This window comes from Saccopteryx bilineata, chromosome 1 (assembly GCF_036850765.1).
Source record: "Saccopteryx bilineata isolate mSacBil1 chromosome 1, mSacBil1_pri_phased_curated, whole genome shotgun sequence".
Taxonomy (NCBI): domain Eukaryota; kingdom Metazoa; phylum Chordata; class Mammalia; order Chiroptera; family Emballonuridae; genus Saccopteryx; species Saccopteryx bilineata.
The window spans coordinates 19,881,096-19,893,790 of NC_089490.1; the positions used below are offsets into that span (position 1 = coordinate 19,881,096).

The following is a 12,695-nucleotide window of genomic DNA, read 5'->3' on the forward strand; positions in this document are numbered from 1 at the left end:
CCTGACACTTTTCTCTAATGACACCAGGTTTGGTTTCATATGTGCAATTTTAACATGAATAGTATATAATATTTTTTATTTATTTAAAAATATGGTTAACATGTATTTTTATTTTCCCTGTCTCTTTTTTTTAAGGAGCCCAATATTTTCTTCTGAGCCGGGGGCCTCAACCGACCTTAATCTGCCTCTGAGTTCAGCGAGTCTCTTTCCAGGAGGGAGAGCCACGCGGGGACCTTCTGGGGAAGTGTGCCTTTGAGGGGACCGGACAAAGGCAGTGGGTTGGGGTAACAGGAGCAGGAGGCTCCGGGAACCTGGTCAGAGTGTGCCTGGAGCCTTGTCCTACTCCATCTTGCACTTCCAATCCTATGACACCCCAGCCCCGAACGGGAAGCACAAAATGTCAGCTACTAAAATGAACTGGGACATTTCAGAAAATAAATCCTTCCCAGAGTGTCAAGAGGGCTGCTGGTGTTCATTCCTACTGTTTAATTCTATAAAAATCGTGTTGGTTTTTTTTTTTTTTTTTAAATTGAGAAATCCTTTGTCTGTGACAGCCAGCTCCAAAAAAAGCCTTTAAGTGCCTAGTACCTTAATACTTGAGGGAAAGATTACAAGTCATTTTCACCCATTTTTGAGTGTTTAAGAGAAAGTGCTCATTCCTCTAAGCTCTCAGCTTTTAAGTAGTTCTTATTTTAAACTTTACAAGAAGATAACTCCGCAGAAGAAAAATTCTTTTCAAAGTCATTTTTTTTAAAAAAAATGCAAACACACATACACTTTCACTCCCTGCTTCAAATGCTAAATCATCTGCAATTTGGGAGTTTGTTGCTCATGAAATTCTAGTGATAAGCAGCACATCGTAAACATTCCTATAGCAACAGAACGCTTTTGAAGCCGTGTCTGTGATGTTACAGAGATTGTATATCGTTATCTCAGAGTGAGAGAGAAGGTTATGGAAATAACCATTTATGTACAAATAAGTCAGTATAGTGAGTGGCAACTGGAACAGCAGACCACGGCATGGGGTGGGGAGCAGGCATGGAGTTCCCTCAGCTTCCCTGGAAGAGGAAGGACGCACGCGCTGTCCTCACTCTCAGTATGGGAAAGTACCTCTCCAGGACTCCCCACAGCAGCGCGAGTCCTTGGGACAAGTCACAAGGGCAAGCGTTAGGCTTAGCCAACCACTTGGTCACCTTTTATTGGCCATCTATTGTCTGTCAGGTGCTGGGCGAGACGTCAAGGTTCTCCAGATGAGTTATTTTTCAAGGAGGCCCAAGCGAGACACATAAACAGGTAATTACAATTTCCCACCCCTGCTAAGAAGAGTCCGTTGTCTGGAATTAAGGGAAAGGAAAAGAAGGTAACTAGCTCAATCTGCCTATCCAACCAACCATTTGTCCATCCAATGGTGACTGACTGCCTACGGTGTCCCAGCCAAAGTGCAAAGCGCTGAGCATACAACAGTCAAGACCAATGTGGCTCCTGCCTTCACGGAGCTTACAGTCTAGTAGGGGAAACCAACATTAACAGATTAAAAATAACCAACTATAATAGTGATAGGTTCTAAAAAAAGTTTGGCTACTGTTAGAATAGCATACGACAGGGTGGTAGATCTAACATGGAAAAGGGCCAGTGGTCTTTCCTAAGGAGTCAACCTTGAATCTGAGCCCCAAGAATAAACTAGCAACACAGAACAGGGAGGCCAGCAGAGAAAAGATGGAGATGGTGTTGCCGTCACAATGAAGAGCCTGTGCAAAGGTCCTGCGACGAGAAGCATGGCCCGTTCTAGCTAGGAAAGGAGGCTGTGATAGGATCAGATGGGTTCTTGACCTTCCACCATGCTTGCATCCCTGTCGTCTTCAGGGAAAGCATTAAAGATGTGAGGGTTTTTCAAAAAGTGCCAAAGACGATGCCAGGAAGGTAAGGTGTGAATCTGCTAAATTCTCCCTCACCTTAGGCTGGCACAAGGCATCCCAAACAGAGGCCACCTTGCCTTCCTTCCCATTTTATAACAAGTTTTGGAACATCTGTGTTCTCTTCAACCGTGGCGACACTGCTCAATCCAATTTGGCCAGTGGTAAAAACTGGCTGGTCAATGCTGGTATAGACTGACGGCGAGTGTGGCTTTTGGGATGTGGACCAGCATTCTATTATTAAAATTATTGCCGGAAAAGCATCGTGATGAATGTTACTTGACAGAAGGTCATATGATTTAATGCACAGAACATGAGCTCGGGGCCAAGCAGACCTGGGTTTAAACCTGACCTCGCCCCTCAGTGGCCATTCTTCTGTAAAACGGGATTAGCAGTGCCCTCGCTGCCGCTGTGATCCCGGGGACTGCAGCAAGCATGCAGGTCCCACACGAGCATGCTGCCTGGCTCCCAGCAGGCCCTGGATAAGTGGCCGCACTACTGTCACCTCACACCAGTGAGTGGAGACCATGCAATGATGTCCCAGCCAGTACCGGGGCTGCAGGGCAGCTTTGCAAGGACACAGGGTCCTGAAGACTCACCATTTCTTGGTGTGTGACCTTCAGAGTCCCCTGCTGGACGTCCCATTCTGCACCAAAGCTGCCCCTCCCTGAGTCACACCTCATCGTCCCCTGGCTCAACCTCCCCAAAGGAACTCAGATGCCACCACCAGAGGCTCATGGGTAGGTCCCCCCAGGGGTGGCCCAGCAGCCAGCAGAGCTGGGTTCGAGTTCCAACTCCACTGTGAATGGCTGGGGTTCCCTGGGACAAACAGCCGAGTCCCCGATGATGGCAGTGATGGGACAGCCATGCCGTCCTGAAGGCTTCCTATAGGTCAGGCTGGTGCTGGGACCTCCCAGACAGCTCCAGGTCCTACCACAGCAGGGGCAATGTCTGCTTTTGTCACCTTGGTGTCCCAGGGGCTAGCAGAGCAGTCCTCAGTCCTGACTGCACAGAGTCAAAGCAATCCATGGAGTCACTCCTGGTCTCACCATTTACAAGCGAGGAACATGAAGTCCAAACCCGAGCGGCAGAGCTGGAATGTGGATCCCCTGAATCTGACGGGATGGATATCTTATCTCTTCCCCACCATGACCAGAGAGGACGCAGCCCTGAGGTTGTGTGCCTCTCCGAGGACCCACAGCCGACGAGCCACCCGGGAAGGCCAGAGTCTTCCCACCGCCCGACACTACTGTCTGGGCCTCAGTTTCCCTTCTGCACACTGGCGGTGACCAGTGCTGCCTTCACACTGTTGTTAGAGTTTAGGGGGAAATGAAGATTTAAGAGTCTTGGGGAGAAAAACATGAATATACAGAGAGGAACACTTCCAGTGGGTGTCAGGAGGCCCAAACCAAAGACGAAGCGTTCTCCTCAGCCACAGGGCATTTGACATGAAAAGAACAGTCACAGGTCACTGGGAAAGGGGGAGGATACAGCCAAGGGTCAGAAGGGACACAGGATGTAAACTGTGGAACTTCTGAAATGGGCAGCAGGACCAAATGAAATGTGAAGAATTCCCCATGCCACGCACAATACATTAGAAGTTGGCACAGATTTTCAAAAGCAGAAGAGGCGGAGGAGAGAAGGACCACAAGGAGGCGGAGCAGGAGAGTAATCAGTGCAATGAGAAGCCTGGGACTCCAGTCACTGGGGCCAACCACTCTGTCCTGTGAGTTCTCCTATGTAGAGACGACAGTGACATGGAATAAGACCTCATTTTCAAGTGAGACACACTCCTCCTACAGCCAGGGAGGCCTGAAAGCCTTTTTAGATGTGCGGGAAACTCCCATCTCCTCTCTAAATCTCTCTTCTCTTTTGTGGCTGCCTCATTTCCACCACATGGAAGTTGGACAAAGAATAATTTTCATGTACTGGAGGAGAGGGTTCCTGCCCAGACCATCACGAGATAGAGGCAGACCACTTAATCAGGCCTTTTGGCAGTTGGTTTTTTCAGAACACAGAAGCTGGACCATTCACATCAACATCAGAGCAGCTCACACATTGAGAGCACATCAGATGGACTCACCATAGGCTGAGAACGGATGGCAGGCTACCATCCACTCTGCATCCTCCTCGGGCCTCTCCTTCCCTTGCTTGCAGCTCCACTCAGCTGGACTTTTAGGTCTTCACACACTCTTGGCTCTTTCCTACCCCAGGGCCTTTGCACATGTCGGTCCCTCTAACTGGGATGCTCTTCCCCTAGGCAGATCCCTCATTAATGTCTAGTGAGCTTTCAGGTTATATAGCCTCAGTGAGACTTCCTTGGCCCTTCAGGAATTTAAATGTACAGCAGCACTTATCACAGTGGCAATTAATTATGTGCTGAACAAGTTGGTGTTCTCAGACCGGAAGCCCTACTAGGGCATGGGCAATGTCTGATTTTTTCACATTATGTCCCATGGGCTAGCAGAGCAGTTCTCAATCCTGGTTGCATATCAAAATCACGGAGAGAGATTTAAAAAACATAAGATGCCTGGGTTTTACTGCAAACCTATTAAATAAGTGTTTAAAGCTTGCCAGGTGGTTGTAACATGTGGCCAAGGCTAAGAACCGCTGACTCAAGGAGGCTGTGGGTGCTGCTGGGCTCCTGTCCCAAAGCAATCTTCAAGTGCCCCACGGAGTTACAGCAGGGCCTTGCTCCCTTTGCTTGAGTGGATACAATGTATAAGTTAAACGTTCTCTTCCACCCCAGAGATTCAATTTGAGGAAATTCCGAATGAGGGAAACAAGCTCCCCATTGTTAAGAGAGAAATACTACTCCTTTCATTACATGCTCCTCCTACAGCCCCTCCCCCACACTCCTCTGTCCACTGACCCTGGTTTATCACCTTTATTCTCAGGGCCACAGGATTATTATTAACCTGACGTGTTCCTGAAATACTTAAATGTTTGCGGTGAAATCACTTATTTAAAAAAAAAAAATTAAACCAGGCCCAGCTATGCTATGCATTAGAATGCAAAACTTCACATTAAATTTTATTAAAACAGAAAGAGTTCAAAGCCAGTTCATGCTGAGAAAGGGCACTCCAGGCCAGCCCCCCCCCCCCAACCATAGGTGGGTGCTTTGCAGAAACTTGCCTATGGGGCACTGGGTGGGGGGTCATTCATGGGGACAGGTGGGTTATTCATGGGGATCTGTCACCTGAGCTGATCTGGCCTTTCTAGGGCAAGGAGAGAGCAAACTGCCCCCACCCACTCAGTTTCCCTTACTAAAGCACAGGCAGTAAGTGCTATGGGCTGAATGTCTGAGTCCCTGCCCCAGAATTCATATGTTGAAATCCTAACCCCCAGAAGTGAAGGTGTTCGGAAATGGGCCCATTGGGAGGTGCTTAGATCACGAGGGTGGAGCCCTCATGAATAAAATTAATGCTTTTAGGCCTTAGCTGGTTTGCTCAGTGGTAGAGCATCCACCCAGTGTGTGAAGGTCCCAGGTTCAATTCTCGGTCAGGGCACACAGGAAAAGTGATCGTCTGCTTCTCTACCCTTCCCCCTCTCCCTTCCCCTCCCACAGCCATGGCTAAAACGATTCGAGCAAGTTGGCCTTGGGGATGGCTCCATGGCCTCGCCTCAAACGCTGAGATGGCTCAGTTGCCAAGCAATGGAGCAGCGGCAACAGATGGGCAGAGCATCACCCAGTAGGGGGCTTGCGGGTGGATCCTGGTCGGGCACATGCAGGAGTCTGTCTCTCTGCCTCCCTGCCTCTCACTTCACTAAAATAAAATAAAAATAAATAAATAAAAATTAATGCTTTTGTAAAAGAGTCCCCAGCTAGCACCCCAGCCCCTCCTACCAAGTGAGGACAGCCAGAAGGCTCGATGGCTGTGACCCCGAAAGGAAGCCCTCGCCACAACGTAACCATGCTGGTTACGACTGTGGACCTCCCACCCTCCAGAACTGTAAGAAATAAATTTCAAATTTCTGTTGCTTATAAGCCGCCCAGACTGTGGTATTTCATTATAGCAGCCTGAATGGACTAAAGCAGCGGTTCTCAATCTGTGAGTTGCAACCCCGGCAGGGGTCGAACGACCAAAACACAGGGGTCGCCTAAAGCAATGAGAATACATAATGCATATCAGGTATTTACATTCCGAATCATAGAGGTAGCCACCAAAATTATTTTTTGGTTTGGGGTCACCGCAACATGAGGAACTGTATTGCGGGGTCACGGCATTAGAAAGGTTGAGAACCACTAGACTAAGGTAAGATAAAGGAAAAAATATCCAACCTCTGACACAGCATACAAACTAACAACTCCAATTTCTGATGGTTTCCCAAGCAAAACCAAAAAACACTGTTAAATGGGGTCCCATGACCCTGTGCAAACAGACGGTCACTTAATTCACTGCAGGTGAGCACTCCTTCAACCAGAGACGTTCACGTCCATAGGGACCACTCAGGGAACTAAGAATGAAGCTTCCCTTTGCACCCACTAGCTCAGCCATAATAATGAAACAAAAAAACAAAAACAAAAACCAAGTGTTGTGAGGATGTGGAGAAGTTGGAAACCTTATGCATTGCTGGTAGGAACATAAAATAGAGTGGCCACATTGGAAAACAGTGTTAGCAGGCTCTCAAAACCTTACACATAGAATGGCTATATGACCCAATAATTTTACTCCTAAGTAAATAGCCAAAATAATTAAAAATGGGTACTCAAAAATAAAACAAAAAACTTATTTATGAATGTTCACAAAGTTCTTCTTTCGAAGCAGTTCTATTCATAATAGCCACAGAAGTAAAAATGACCCAAATATCTGTCAACGGACTAATTAATAAATCTAGCTTATCCACACAATGGAATATTACTCAGCCTTGAAAAGGAATGAAGTATCGACACGTGCTACATACAGCATGCATGACCCTGGAAAACATTATGTTAAGTGAAAAAGAAGTCAGACACAAAAGATCACCTATCTGTGATTCTTTTTAATCTGAAAACACCCTGAATAGTAGGGTCCATAGGGGCGGCAAGCAGAGCAGCACTGCCAGGGGCTGGGGGGAGGGGAGGATGGGAGCGGCTGCTTACTAGGGACAAGATGTCCTTTTGGGCTGATGGAAATGCCCTGGAAGGAGACAGAGGTGATGGTCCACATTGTGAATGCACTAAGTATTTGCCACAGACTTACAGACTTTGAAATGGTCAATGGTTTATGTTATAAAATTTTACATTAAAAAAAAAAGCACCTGACCAGTGGTGTCGCAGTGGACAGAGCGTTGACCTGGGACATTGAGGTCCCAGGTTCAAAACCCCGAGGTTGCTGGCTTGAGTGCAGGCTCATCCAGCTTGAGCACAGGGTCACTGGCTTAAGCAAGGGGTCACTGGCTTGCCTGGAGCCCCCCAGTCAAGGCACATATGAGGAGCAATCAATGAACAAGTAAACTGAAGCAACTTCGAGTTGATGCTTCTCATCTCTCTCCCTTCCCGTCAGTCTGTCTGTCTCTCTCAATCAATCAATGAACTAAAGTGAAGCAACTACGAATCAATGTTTCTCATCTCTCTCCCTTCCTGTCCCTCTCTCACTCGCAACCCCCTCCCAAAGCCCCAAACCACCTTCCTGCGCCCCACCATGAGGGACTTTGACTGAGTAGGTATGGGCTGGGCCCAAGGACCTGCTTTTTTCAAAGAACAGCTGGGCGATTCTGACATGGGGGGGCCGCAGCATGACCTACAGGGCAGGGTTGATTGTGAAAACAATGCCTTTACTTTAGGTGACTTGCGGTTATTTCCTGAGGGTCGAGTATGTGCCAGGCAGGCACTGGACTCGGCGTTGGCAAATACAGTATCTCAGAACCACAACGCAGGGTAAGAAAGATGCGGTTTTGTTTCAGAGATGAGGAGCCTGAGGCTCAGCCAGGGTCAGCAAGTTACCCTGGGCACACGGCTGATTAAAATGGATTTGAACCATTATCGGTCTAATTCCACAGACCACATTTTCCCCATCACCTTACACCAGGGGTCCCCAAACTTTTTACACAGGGGGCCAGTTCACTGTCCCTCAGACCGTTGGAGGGCCGGACTATAAAAAAACTATGAACAAATCCCTATGCACACTGCACATATCTTATTTTAAAGTAAAAAAACAAAACGGGAACAAATATAACATTTAAAATAAAGAACAAGTAAATTTATTTTATTTTATTTTTTTTTATTTTTTTTAAATTTTTTTGCATTTTTCTGAAGCTGGAAACAGGGAGAGACAGTCAGACAGACTCCCGCATGCGCCCGACCGGGATCCACCCGGCACACCCACCAGGGGCGACGCTCTGCCCACCAGGGGGCGATGCTCTGCCCATCCTGGGCATCGCCATGTTGCGACCAGAGCCACTCTAGCGCCTGAGGCAGAGGCCACAGAGCCATCCCCAGCGCCCGGGCCATCTTTGCTCCAATGGAGCCTTGGCTGCGGGAGGGGAAGAGAGAGACAGAGAGGAAGGCGCGGCGGAGGGGTGGAGAAGCAAATGGGCGCTTCTCCTATGTGCCCTGGCCGGAAATCGAACCCGGGTCCTCCGCACGCTAGGCCGACGCTCTACCGCTGAGCCAACCGGCCAGGGCAGAACAAGTAAATTTAAATCAACAAACTGACCAGTATTTCAATGGGAACTATGCTCCTCTCACTGACCACCAATGAAAGAGGTGCCCCTTCCGGAAGTGCGGTGGGGGCCGGATAAACAGCCTCAGGGGCTGCACGTGGCCCGCGGGCCGTAGTTTGGGGACCCCTGCCCTACACTTACCCACTGTGTTCTTCAACAAGGTTTTCCAGGTGGCAGAAATGTCACTGTTGTGTTTACACAGTGGTCCCTTGTCTACGGCGGGGGTTAGGTTCCAGAACACCCCTCCCCCCGCAATAGGCGCAAATCCACGAAGTAGCGACCTTATATTTATTTTATCATTTATATATATTTTAAGGCTTTATAAACCCTCCCCACACTCCTATACACCTTTCCCACGCTGTTGTTAACCTGTCCCAAACTCTTATAAACACTTCTATGCTCTTATACACTTTCTACACTCTTAAACTTACGTAATTTTAACAACATATAAAATTCTATATGGGTACTCACCAGTGAATATACTACAACTTGAATGATGAAGATGATTATGGTTTAATATTTTTCTAATATGTTCTAATTAATATTTCATATTGTTTTCAATTTTTAGGCTAGAAAATGCTTATTTTACTGCAAAAATAATTAAAATAACAAACATAAAAATACCGATATATCGCAAAATCCCGTGATATAGTGAAAAATCAGCGATACAAAATTAGATATATACAATTAAAAAATCTGTGACACAGTGAGACGGCGAAAAGCGAACTGCCACATGGCGAGCAACGACTGTTATGTGTGTAAAAAGCTCTTTGTTGGAGACTTAGATCCTCTGACTCCAAGCACGATCCTCAGTATCCCTTGGGAATTTACTAGAAATGCAGACTCAGTCCTTACCCGAGGTCTGCTGAGTCTGACTCTGACACTCATGTGTACACTACGTGGTGAGCGGTTCTGTCTCTCTGAAGCTCAGGTGTCCTATAACAGGGGAGCCACCAGCCACAAGCTCCCAAGCAGGGTAGGAATTATTTTTTGTTGTGGAGAGCTTCCAGCATACAGAACAGGAGTGATTCTCAATATGGGGGGACCGTGCCTCTCCAGGGACAGTGGCAATGGAGAGACTTGTTTTTGGTTGTCATAGCCGGGGGGTTTCTATTGGTATCTAATGGGTAATGGCCAGAAATGCTGCTCAACATCCTGTCATGCACGGTAGAGTCCCACAACAAAGAATTTTCTGGTCCACAAAGTCAGTAGTGTGAAGGTGAGAACCCTGCTACAGGGTGCTCAAGCAGTCACTCTCAGTAAATAAAACACAGGCAGGAGGCCTGAGATCAAAGCACCCCGCCCCCTTCCTTTGCCCAGTTCAGAACCCCTAATCCAACAGATGTCTATACTTTTGCCAGAAAGACAGAATAAGAAGTTCTGGTTTCTAAAATAATCTATAAACTCCTAACTAAAGCGAAGTCCCCACACTTCAAATCCCAAGGGCCGGGAAAGGCCTTCATTTTCGGCACTGTCGTTTGGAACGTGCGATAAGTTCCACAGGAAACAGGTCTGCCTGTTGGTTAGGTGGAGCTACCACTTACTGAGCACTTACTACGGGTCAGGTACGCTGTGGTGCTGGAGGCAGATAAAAGAATCCGGGTCCCTGTCCTTGTGGAGGCGGCCGACAGCACGCACGTGACCACGTACACCAGCAGCGTAATGGTGGGTATGATAAGCGTTATCAAGAAAAACTACACCAGGGTAAGGGACCGACGAGTGATGGGGGGCAGGTATCTGAGGTCACCTATCTGAAGAGTGACCAGGGAAGGTCACCTAAAGAGGTGACATCTAAGAAGAGACCTGAATGAATTGAGGTGGAACCAGGTAATTCAAGGGGGTGAGCGGACTCCAGGCAGAGGGAACATGGGTGCCAGGTCCTTTGGTGAAAGGAGACTGGTGGAGGGGGAGGGCTGGCAGTGAGGTCAACAGTGCAGGTAGTGGGGACAGGATGCCACCCACGCCTCTGAGCAGAGGACAGATGGGCCTGATGAACTTTTCTCATGGAAAACAAACTCCAGGAGGACAAGAGTAGAGAAAGGGCCAGACTAATCTAGGCAAGAGACGGTGATGACTAATTACGAATGAATTAATTAATGAAACCATTAATATTAATATTAGTTCTCCACTTGGCCAATGTTATTAATATTGTAATCTCAGATGTGTCATGGGTAGACCACGCATCAAGTTCAAGTTACTTCTATAGAAAAATGCATTCTGGGTCCCAAACAATCAACTTGGGTTTTAAGTTGGGGACTGTGTGACCTGAAAGGAGACAGAGAAGGAAAGGGAGGCGGTGGCTGGGGTAGATATGCAGGAGGAAAGAGTAAGTATTACCCATTGTTCCCCTTCCTCCAAAGCCATCAGGGAAGAGGAGTCGGAGAGGGCAGTCCCATCACAATTCCGACAAGGTTTTGGGCAGTGGGTGGATGAGACCCAGCTCTCCCGCTACCAGCAGAGCCGGAGGGACAGGCCTGGTTCTCTCAGAAGAATGGCCCTGCAGCTGTAAATGGAGGAAGGCGTGGAGTCTTTTCCAAAACCAGGAAAGCCTCTACTTCTGCGGTCTCCGAGCTTTCAAGGGTGACGCAGCCACGTCAGGGAAACAGCCATGGGGTGAGGAGATTCAGGGCACAATAAACCAGCCGTGCCTCTTCCTAAGGGCACAGCACTGGGCACGCCACCCCGTCTCCCCGCTCCTCCGTAAAATGGAAACAGGAGCCCTGTCACTCAGAGTGCTTATGGGGAGTCACACTGGGCAGTGCCTGTGCTGCCAACTTCAGGTCCACGAGCGGAAGCTGGGTGCACGCGTTTCCTGGGGCAGGTGCGGGACACACCATCGCCCACGGGCACGTGGGTCTGTGCTGTCTTCCTGCCCAGGTAGTTCAGCTTTGCCTGTCATGAATTCATCCATTCGACACACCTTTACTGGGTCTTAGTGTCGGGCGTGGTGTTTGGATGAAACAGAGTAAAAGGCAGCCCTGACTCCCCAAGAGCATCTGGGCAGCGGGCACAGGGCATGGTGACCATTGCCCAGATGGATTTTATGCCTGCGGACTGGAGCCACTAGGCCCCTACCCCCGGGGCCCTCAACCTTCTCTCCCCCAGCAGCATTCACCCTGGGGACAGTGACCTCTGCTCTGCTCCAGACCAGCCTGGTCTTTTCTGCTGGAGTGGGAAACAATGGTGAGAAAAAGGCAGGGCTGCCTTCAGCAAGGCCTTCCTTGTGGCCCCCATGTCATCCCTCCAGGGCACCCGGCTCCCAGAGAAGAGGAGCCCGGGGCGGGTCAGGGACCAGGACACCCATGCCTGGCCCCAGCTCGCCCACCCAGGGCACAGCATCTCTCCAGGGGACCCGGCTCCCGGAGAAGAGGGGACCGGGACGGGTCGGGTCGGGGACCAGGACACCCACGCCTGGCCCCAGCCCGCCCGCCCGCCCGCCCAGGGCACAGCATCTCTCCAGGGGACCCGGCTCCCGGAGAAGAGGAGCCCGGGCCGGGTCGGGGACCAGGACACCCACGCCTGGCCCCAGCCCGCCCGCCCGCCCAGGGCACAGCATCTCTCCAGGGGACCCGGCTCCCGGAGAAGAGGGGACCGGGACACCCACGCCTGGCCCCAGCCCGCCCGCCCGCCCAGGGCACAGCATCTCTCCAGCGCTTCCCAAGGAACAGCTTCAGGAGGAGCCTCCAGCTCTGAGTCATCGGAAGCGGAGAGGAGACCTTGTAAAAATAACTCCAAGTCTGAGGCTCCTGTGTTCACATTATTCAAGACACATACAAAGAATGTAAAAGCAGGCAGGAAGCAGAGGAGGCAAGTGTCGCTCACATCAGTTCTCGTCACATGACAAGCAGCCAGAAACCCTTGCCGAGCCCGCTGCTCTCCTGCTCCTTGGGGTGATGACATAAGATGGGCAGGGAGTCTCCTGTGCCCCCTGACTCTCCCACCCACCCCTCTGCATCTGTCTCCTTTAACCTGAGCCCCCCCCACCGGTATAGCCCCCAGGATTCGGGGAGCTTGCTTGTGCCCTCCCAGATATCTCCCCTGTGACAGGGAGTTCTCTTGAAGCCCCAAGAGCCTCCACCAAGCCCCAGGCGCGGGATTGCTGGCACCGTGACTGTCACCACAAGAGGAAGAGTCCCC

At 49.6% G+C, this 12,695-nt stretch overlaps 1 protein-coding gene across 12 annotated transcripts in view; it reads right to left on the minus strand.

Moving 5' to 3' along the window:
- Positions 1-12,695, minus strand: part of TRERF1 (transcriptional regulating factor 1) — a 223,351-nt gene that overhangs the window by 70,263 nt on the left and 140,393 nt on the right. The gene's annotated exons all lie outside the window — the stretch shown is intronic.